The sequence below is a fragment of the Pan troglodytes genome, chromosome 1, assembly GCF_028858775.2.
Source record: "Pan troglodytes isolate AG18354 chromosome 1, NHGRI_mPanTro3-v2.0_pri, whole genome shotgun sequence".
NCBI classification, from domain to species: Eukaryota; Metazoa; Chordata; class Mammalia; order Primates; family Hominidae; genus Pan; species Pan troglodytes.
Genome location: NC_072398.2, coordinates 180,618,152 through 180,627,417, shown reverse-complemented (window position 1 = coordinate 180,627,417; position 9,266 = coordinate 180,618,152). Strand labels below are relative to the sequence as shown.

The following is a 9,266-nucleotide window of genomic DNA, read 5'->3' as shown; positions in this document are numbered from 1 at the left end:
GATTCAAACCATAGCCAGGCCCTAGGAAAGAATCAAATTATTTGCCTTTTCCAGGTTCTAGAAGCTGCCTACATTCCTTGGCTAGTTGCCCCTTCCTCTTTCTTCAACGCCAGCAGTGGAACAGCTTCAAACCTCTCTCTGACTCTGACCCCCTCTAAGCCTCCCTTTTCCACTTTAAAGGACCTTGTGATTAATTGGGTTCACCTGCGTTATCCATGATACGCCCATGATAATCCTTTTAAGGTCAGCTGATTAGGAACTTTAATTCCATCTGCAACATTTATTTTCTCTTGCCATGTAACAACATATTCACAGGTTCTGGAGATTAGGGCATAACCATATCTAGGAGAGGGCATTATTTTGTCTGCCACAATGGGGAACTGTAGACTTATGAGGTGTCAAGTTACCAACTCACAGATTAGAGGTTGGTTATAAGGTGGAAAACACACTTTAACAATGAAGGAGTCAGACTATCCCCACCTGAACCCACTGGTAGATCTTAACATCTCTAGAGGTGGAACCATCAAACATGGCATGCATTCTAATGTTATGTAATATAAATAACATTGCCCATGAAACAGTCTTACCAAGAAAGCTTTATTTTACTTTAAGCAATCTTTTGGGTCTTTCAGTTTACCAGAAATACAGGGAAGAGTAGAAAAAGTTAAATGATACCATGAAGAAACAATCAGACAAATCCTGAAGATGGGTCATTCTAGTGGAAAGCTGCCTCTATGTCCTTAGTAAATCACTGGCATTAAAAAAAAAAAAAACAGTTGAGGGTCTGGCACGGTGGCTCACACCTGTAATCCCAGCACTTTGGGAGGCCGAGGCGGGCGAATCACGAGGACAGGAGATCGAGACCATCCTGGCTAACACGGTGAAACCCCATCTCTGTTAAAAATACAAAAAATTAGCCAGACATGGTGGCGGGCGCCTGTAGTCCCAGTTACTCGGGAGGCTGAGGCAGGAGAATGGCGTGAACCCAGGAGGCGGAGCTTGCAGTGAGCCGAGATCGCGCCACTGCACTCCAGCCTGGGTGACAGAGCAAGACTCCATCTCAAAAACAAAACAAAACAAAAAAAAGTTGGGGACTGTTCTGGGTTAAATGATACTGGTTCCTCCAGGAGCAGACCCTGATACATGGATCCGAGTTTATTTGGGAGGTACTAGAGATACCAGTAGAGAAGTGAGGCAGTGAAACAGAAAAAGAAGAGAGTCCATGATGGGTTTGTTGTTGAGCTGGCCACCACAGTGAGCAGCCGGACCTCAATCCCAGGAGAAACTCACAGTGACACAAAACACCAGATTCACAAAGGGCAAGGCAGCTGAAGTATTTATACACTGACTCACAAAAGTAATTTGTAGAGAACTGGTCCTTGGGTGTGTTAATTTGGCACTTTGGGCCTTTGGTAAACAGGGAAAGCTGTCTTTTACCAGTGGTGTGCCTCAAATATTTCGCACCTGTGGGGCATTGCAATTTAAGTCCCTTTCTCTATATGAAAAATTAGGTTCATAAATTATTATGAAATGAAAGTAGTGGGAAAAATTACATAGAAAAGAAATGCAGACAGTGACGGTTCTTTTGATGAAATCTGTATGTATAAGTATGACATAAAATAATATTAAATAAAAATTACAGGATCAAAAAGGAAAACATAAACACTTTAAAGATAATTAAAACCTTACATTACATTAAAGTCTTATATTTCAATTTTTTTTCTTTAAAATGTGAGTTGTGTACAGGGGGTTAAATGCTTTTTAGACAAGAAAAAAAAACTGCACTAGAATCAACTTATTCATCGTCATTTTCTTCACCTTCATCTTCCTCCTCCTCCCGATCCTCTTCATCTTCCTCCCCTTCCTTCTTCTTCTTGCTTTTTTCAGCCTTGATGACTCCCTTTTTTGCTGCATCAGGCTTTCCTTTAGTTCAATATGCAGCAAGATCCTTTTTGTATTTTTCCTTCAGCTTCACAGCTGTCTTTTCATAAGGCTGCTTGTCATCTGCAGCAGTGCTATTCCACATGTCTCCCAGTTTCTTTGCAACATCACCAATGGACAGGCCAAGATGTTCTTTGATTTGGGGCAACACTCAGAACAGAACACGAAACAGGCTGCAGGAGGCCACTTGGGTGCATTGGACTTGAACTTCTTTTTTGTCTCCCCTTTAGGGAGGATATAGATTTTCATTTCTCTTTCATAACGGGCCTTGTTTGCCTTTGCCATATCTTCAAATTTTCCTTTCTGTTTAGCAGATATGGTCTTCCACCTCGCTGAGCACTTTTTTTTTTCTTTTTCTGAAACAGAGTCTCTCTGTCGCCCAGGGTGGAGTCCAGTGGTGAGGTCTTGGCTCACTGCAGCCTCCGCCTCCCGGGTTCAAGCAATTCTCTTGCCTCAGCCTCCCGAGGAGCTGGGATTACAGGCACCCGCCACCACATCTGGCTAATATTTAGATTTTTAGAAGAGACGGGGTTTCACTATGTTGACCAGGCTAGTCTTGAACTCCTGACATCAAGTGATCTGCCTGCCTCGGCCTCCCAAAGTGCTGGGATTACAGGCATGAGCCACCGCACCTGGCCTCTCTCTGAGCACTTCTTAGAAAACTCTGAGAAGTTGACTGAAGCTTCTTATGCTCCTTCTGACAAGTTTTCACAAGAAATGCATATGATAACATTTTGCCTCTCGGCTTCTTAGGATCTCCTTTGCCCATGTTTAGTTATTTTTTTCCTCAGTGAGGCACAGAGTCACCCAGTGCTCATCTGGCTCCCACTTGCCCTGGCGCTGTCTCTGTGGAGCTCAGTGTACTGTAACAGCTGTCAGAGCAGGCCTCCTCACTCTCTCCACTCTGTGAAAAGTTTCTTTTACATGAAGCAACCCATATATAAATGGTTTGTCAAAAATTCCTAAAAACCAATTTCACAAGTTCCAAAAATGATAATACTGTACATTACTTTGTTTTAGAGGGATGAATTCTAGTGGATTTCAATGGTCTCCAGAATTGAAAATTTCCACTAGAGAATTTTCACAATTCAACACAAAAAAACAAAAAAACAAACTCCCCCATTTTATTTTGAAAATCCAATAATATTGCTGAGTGATAGCAAATATTGGCATTATTTGAGTCATTGCTTTAAAATGAGTATATAGCTCTTGGTAGAAATGATCAAGTCATTCAAGCATAGTCTTTTTATTTATTCTGGCATCTTTTGTCATTTCTCCTGGGATTCTTCTTCAAAGTTTGATTCTTTTTTTCCTTGTAAATATCCATTCTTTTTGTGTGGCATAGCCAAAAGTCTTCTCCACATTTTTTATGTGCCAGTGTTCAAGACTGAGATTTACTATACATTACTCAAGGCTGATTCTGGCTCTTCACAAAAATTTTTGTCTTATTTTAATAAATGGCCACAACCACCTCAACTTTCAGCAATCACCAACCTGATAAGTCAGCAGCCATCAACACTGAAGCAAGACCCTCCACTAGCAAAAAAATTGTGACTTGCTGAAGCCTTAGCTGATCACCAGAATTTTTTTAGCAATAAAGTATTTTCAATTAAGGTATGTACATTGTTTCTTTAGATATAATGCTAGTGCACATTTAATAGACTATGGTATAGTATAAACATAACTTTTATACACACCGAGAAACCAAAATTTGTGTGACTTGCTTTATTATGATATTCACTTTATTGCAGTCATCTGAAACTGGATCCATAATATCTTGAAGGTATGACTGTATCTCGAAAGTCAACATTAACCTAACATCACAACTAAAAGAACTAGACAGACAAGAGCAAACAAATCCCAAAGCTGGCAGAAGACAGGAAATAACCAAAACCAGGGCTGAAATGAAAGAAATTGAGACACAAGAAATCATTCAAAAGATCAACAAACCCTGGAGCCAGTCTTTCGAAAAAAATTAATAAAATAGACCACTAGCTAGACTAATAAAGAAGAAAGAGAGAAGATTCAAATAAACACAATCAGAAACAACAAAGGGGATTAACACTGACCCCATAGAAATACAAACAACTGTCAGGATAGTACAAATATCTCTATGCACATAACCTAGAAAATCTAGAAGAAATTGATAAATTCCTGGACACATATACTCTCCCAAGACTGAAGCAGGAAGAAAATGAATCCCTGCACAGACCAGTTAACAAGCTCTGAAATTGTCAGTAATAGCTTACCAACCAAAAAAAGCCCAAGACCAGATGGATTCACAGCCGAATGCTATCTCATGTACAAAGAAGAGCTGGTACCATTCCTGCTAAAACTATCACAAAAAATTGAGGAGGAGAGAATCCTCCCTAACTCATGCTATGAGCTCAGCATCATCCTGATACTAAAATCTGGTAGAGACATAAAAACAAAAAACAAAACAAAACAAAACAAAACAAAACAAAAAACCCACTTTAGGCCAATAATATCCTTGGTGAACATTGATGCAAAAATCCTCAACAAAATACTGGCAAACTGAATCCAACAGCACATCAAAAAGCTTATCTGCCACAATCAAGTAGGCTTCATCTCTGGGATGCAAGTTTGGTTCAACATATGCAAATCAATAAATGTGATTTATCACATAAATACAACTAAAGACAAAAACCACATGATTATCTCAATAGATGCAGAAAATGCTTTCAATAAAATTCAAAACTCCTTCATGTTAAAAACTCTCAATAAACTAGATATTGAAGGAATATATCTCAAAATAATGAGAGCCATCTATCACAAACCCACAGCCAACATCATACTGAATGGGCAAAAACTGGAAGCATTCCCCTTGAAAATCAGCACAAGACAAGGATGCCCTCTCTCACCACTCCTATTCAACATAGTATTGGAAGTCCTGGGCAGGGCAATTAGACAAGAGAAAGAAATAAAGGGCATCCAAATAAGAAGAGAAGAAGTCAAACTATCCCTGTTTGCAGATGACATAATCCTATATCTAGAAAACCCCATAGTCTCAGTCCAAAAGCTCCTTAAGCTGGTAAACGACTTCAGCAAAGTCTCACAATACAAAATCAATGTGCAAAAATCACTAACATTCCTGTACACCAACAACAGCCAAACCGAGAGCCAAATCAGGAACACAATCCCATTCACAATTGCCACAAAAAATTATAAAATACCTAGGAATACAGCTAACCAGGGAGGTGAACAATCTTTACAATGAGAACTATAAAACACTGCTCAAAAAAATTAGAGATGACAAAAACAAATGGAAAAACATTCCATGCTCACGAATAGAAAGAATAAATATCATTAAAATGGCCATACTGCTCAAAGCAACTCATAGATTCAATGCTATTCTTATTAAACTATCATTGATATTTTTTGCAGAACTAGAAAAAAACTATTTTAAAATTCATATGGAACCAAAAAAAAAAAAAAAAAAAGCCTGAAGAGCTAAGGCAATCCAACTCCACTCAAAGTATACTACAGGGCTACAGTAATCAAAACAGCACAGCACTGGTACAAAAACAGACACATAGAGTAATGGAACAGAACAGAAAGCCCAGAAATAAGGCCACACAGCTACAAGTATCTGATCTTCAACAAAGCTGACAAAAATAAGCAATGGGGAAAGGATTTCCTGTTCAATGAATGGTGCTGGGATAACTGTCTGCCCATAGGCAGAAGATTGAGATTGGACCCCTTCCTTATACCATATGCAAAAATTAACTCAAGATGAATTAAAGACTTAAATCGAAAACCTAAAACTACAAAATCCCTGGAAGAAAACCTAGGTAATACCATTCTGGACTTAGATTTCATGATGAAGACACCAAAAGCAATGGCAACAAAAGCAAAAATTGGCAAATGGGATCTATTTATACTAACAAGCTTCTGGACAGCAAAGGAAACTATCAACAGATTGAACAGACAACCTATAAAATGGGAGAAAATTTTTGCAAGCTATGCATCTGACAAAGGTCTAATATCCACAATAATCCAATCCACAATAATGCTATCCACAATAGCATCTATCAGGAACTTAAACAAATTTACAACAAACAACCCCATTAAAGTGGGCAAATGACATGAACACTTTTCAAAAGAAGACATACATGTGGCCAACAATCATATGAAAAAAAGCTCAACATCACTGATCATTAGAGAAATGCAAATCAAAACTACAGTGAGATACCATCTCACACCAGTCAGAATAGCTAGTATTAAAAAGTCAAAAAACAACAGATGCTGGCATGGTTGTGGAGAAAAGGGAACAAATTTACATATTGGTGGGAGTGTAAATTAGTTCATTGTGGAAGACAGTGTAGCAATTTCTCAAAGACCTAAAGACAGAAATACCATTCGACCCAGCAATCCCATTACTGGGTATATACCCAAAAGAATATAAGTCATTCTATCATAAAGACATGCATGCATGCATAGGTTCATTGCAACACTATTCACAATAGCAAATACATGGAATCAACCTAAATGCCCATCAACAGAAGACTGGGCAAAGAAAATGTGGTACATATATGCCATGGAATACTATGCAGTCATAAAAAGAGTGAAATCATGTCCTTTGCAGGAACATAGATGGAGCTGGAGGCCATTATCCTTAGCAAACTAACTCAGAAACAGAAAACCAAATACCGCATGTTCTCACTTGTAAGTAGGAGCTAAATGATGAGACCACATGGACACAAAGAGGGAAATAACAGACACTGGGGCTTACCAGAGGGTGGAGGTTGGGAGGAGAGAGAGGAGCAGAAAAAATAACTATTGGGTAGTAGGCTGAGTACCTGGGTGATGAAATAATCTGTACATCAAACCCCTGTGCCATGAGTTTACCTATATAAAAACCTGCACACCTGTATCCCTGAACTTAAAAGTTAAATAAAAAAATAAAAATAAATTGTCCTTACTGTGCACACAGCTTAATTTGCCTGGTATAATCTGTTTCAGTGTTATAACTACATTTGGCAGCATTTTTTATAGATGAGGAGAGATAAAAAAGAATGGATAATGTTTTTTCTAAAAAGATGCAACAAAAATTTTTTATTGTAAATTGACAATTTATAACTGTATAAATTTATGGGTTACAAAGTGATGTCATAAATTGTGGATACAAGGTATAATAATTAAATCAAGCTAGTTAACATACCCAATACTTCAAATACATTTCCTTTTTTTTTTTTTTTTTTTTTTTTTGAGATGGAGTTTTGCTCTTGTTGCCCAGGCTGGAGTGTAATGGTAAGATCTCAGCTCACCACAACCTCTGCCTCCCGGGTTCAAGCGATTTTCCCACTTCAGCCTCCCAAGTAGCTGGGATTACAGGCATGCGCCATCACGTCCAGCTAATTTTGTGTTTTTAGTAGAGACACGGTTCCTCCATGTTGGTCAGGCTGGTCTCGAACTCCTGACCTCAGGTGGTCTCCTGCCTTGGCCTCCCAAAGTGCTGGGATTACAGGCATGAGCCACCACAGTTCAAATACATTTCTGTGATGAGAACATTAATTTTGAAATGTATAATACTCCACTATTAAGTATATGCACCACTCAAAAAAAGTATAACAGAAGTGTACAATAGAACTCAAAAAGAGTATAAAACATATTTTTCCTGTCTGAGATTTTGCACCCTTTGACCATCATTAAATTTTTTTTTTTTTGGAGATATTCTCACTCTTTCACCCAGGCTGGAATGCAATGGCACAATCCCAGCCCACCACAACCTCTACTTCCTGGGTTCAAGTGACTCTTCTGCCTCAGCCTCCGCAGCAGCCGGGACCACAGGCACGCGACACCACACCCGACCAACTTTTTCTGTATTTTTAGTAGAGATGGGGTTTCACCACATTGTCTAGGCTGGTCTCGAACTCCTGACCTCAGGTGGTCCGCCCACCTCGGCCTCCCAAAGTGCTGGTACCACAGGTACAAGCCACTGTGCCTGGCCTAAATTTTTATGAGGCAAAATATCAATTTCAAAACAGCATCAAAAAGTGAGCAGGCCAGGCATGGTGGCCACACCTGCAATCCCAGCACCCTAGGAGGCCAAGGCATATCTTTCTGTACTAAAAATACAAAAATATTTGTCTCTACTAAAAAATACCAAAAAAAGAAAAAAAAAGCCCACTGGGCATGGTGGTGCATGCCTGCAATCCCAGCCACTTGGGAGGCTGAGGCAGGAGAACCGCCCGCACCTGGGAGGCAGAAGCTGCAGTGAGCCAAGATCACGCCACTGCACCCCAGCCTGGGCAACAAGAGCGAAACTTCATCTCAAAAAAAAAAAAAAAAAAAAAGAGTCAGCGTATTTAACCATCCTCATCTGATAATAGAGCAAATAGGTCAACAGAATAATAATTCATGCTATTGCATGAGTAATGAACTGGCAACAAGAGAAAGTTGGTGGAAGGAAAGGCAGAGGAAATGTGTCTTGTAAGAATTAGAATCAAGGGGCTCCATAATCATCGGACATCCATTCAATGTTGTATCTATGGTTAGAAATGCACATGATAGGAACTCCAGGAATCTTACAGATTCTTCTTTTAAGGTCCCAGTCAACTGTGGCCATAATGTAACACTTATGCTACTAAGCAGTCATCTGCATAGGTTCCTTGGTGTGCACATGGTAATAGTTCAAATCTTGGATCCTTGGTGATCCTTAGAGCCACTCTATACTTCTGCCCCAATTTCTCAGTTTCAGCCATTACACAATCAGTTATACAAGGGATACACTTGGCATACAGACAGTCCATCATTGACTGCATTAAGTCCAGTTTGGCTTTTATGGAAAAGTTGATAAAGTTGGCATCAATGAGGATGTGGTAAGGTGGGCCGAGCTGTGTATTATATTGGAAAAATAAGCGGGAAGGGTGTCGGGGAACTTCCCTTTCCTTTAATGTGCTGGGATCCTTCTTTTCTTTCTTTTTAGGTTTTAATCTATCCTTTTCTTTAAGCCTCTGATCTCTGAGACTAAGCATTTGCTTCATGGTTGCGTACTTCCTTGTTTTATTTTGCTTCCCCACGGTCACATCACACTTCTGTTTCTTCTGTAATCACCAACTGAATGGATAATTTTTTTAACAAAGTTTGAACAAATGTCACACATTAAAAACACTTCTGAAAGTGTGAACACCATAAAGATTCAGAGAATGATTATAAAAGAGACAAGTAATGATTTGGGATTAATATCTCCCATTTTTACATGAACTGCACCATGCATACCAAACAAAAATATTGTGCCTCAGAATTCACACTTTGTTTTACTGTTTTAAATTTTTAACACAAATAAAATCTCTAAGAGGGCA

The 9,266-nt window shown here is 39.1% G+C and overlaps 2 pseudogenes; both read right to left on the bottom strand.

Annotated features, from left to right (window-relative positions):
* Nucleotides 1-1,795: 1,795 nt before the first annotated feature.
* Nucleotides 1,796-2,829, bottom strand: LOC107973911 (high mobility group protein B1-like; annotated as a pseudogene).
* A 5,459-nt stretch (nucleotides 2,830-8,288) lies between these two features.
* On the bottom strand, nucleotides 8,289-9,046 carry LOC100615140 (rRNA-processing protein FCF1 homolog; annotated as a pseudogene).
* Nucleotides 9,047-9,266: the final 220 nt, after the last annotated feature.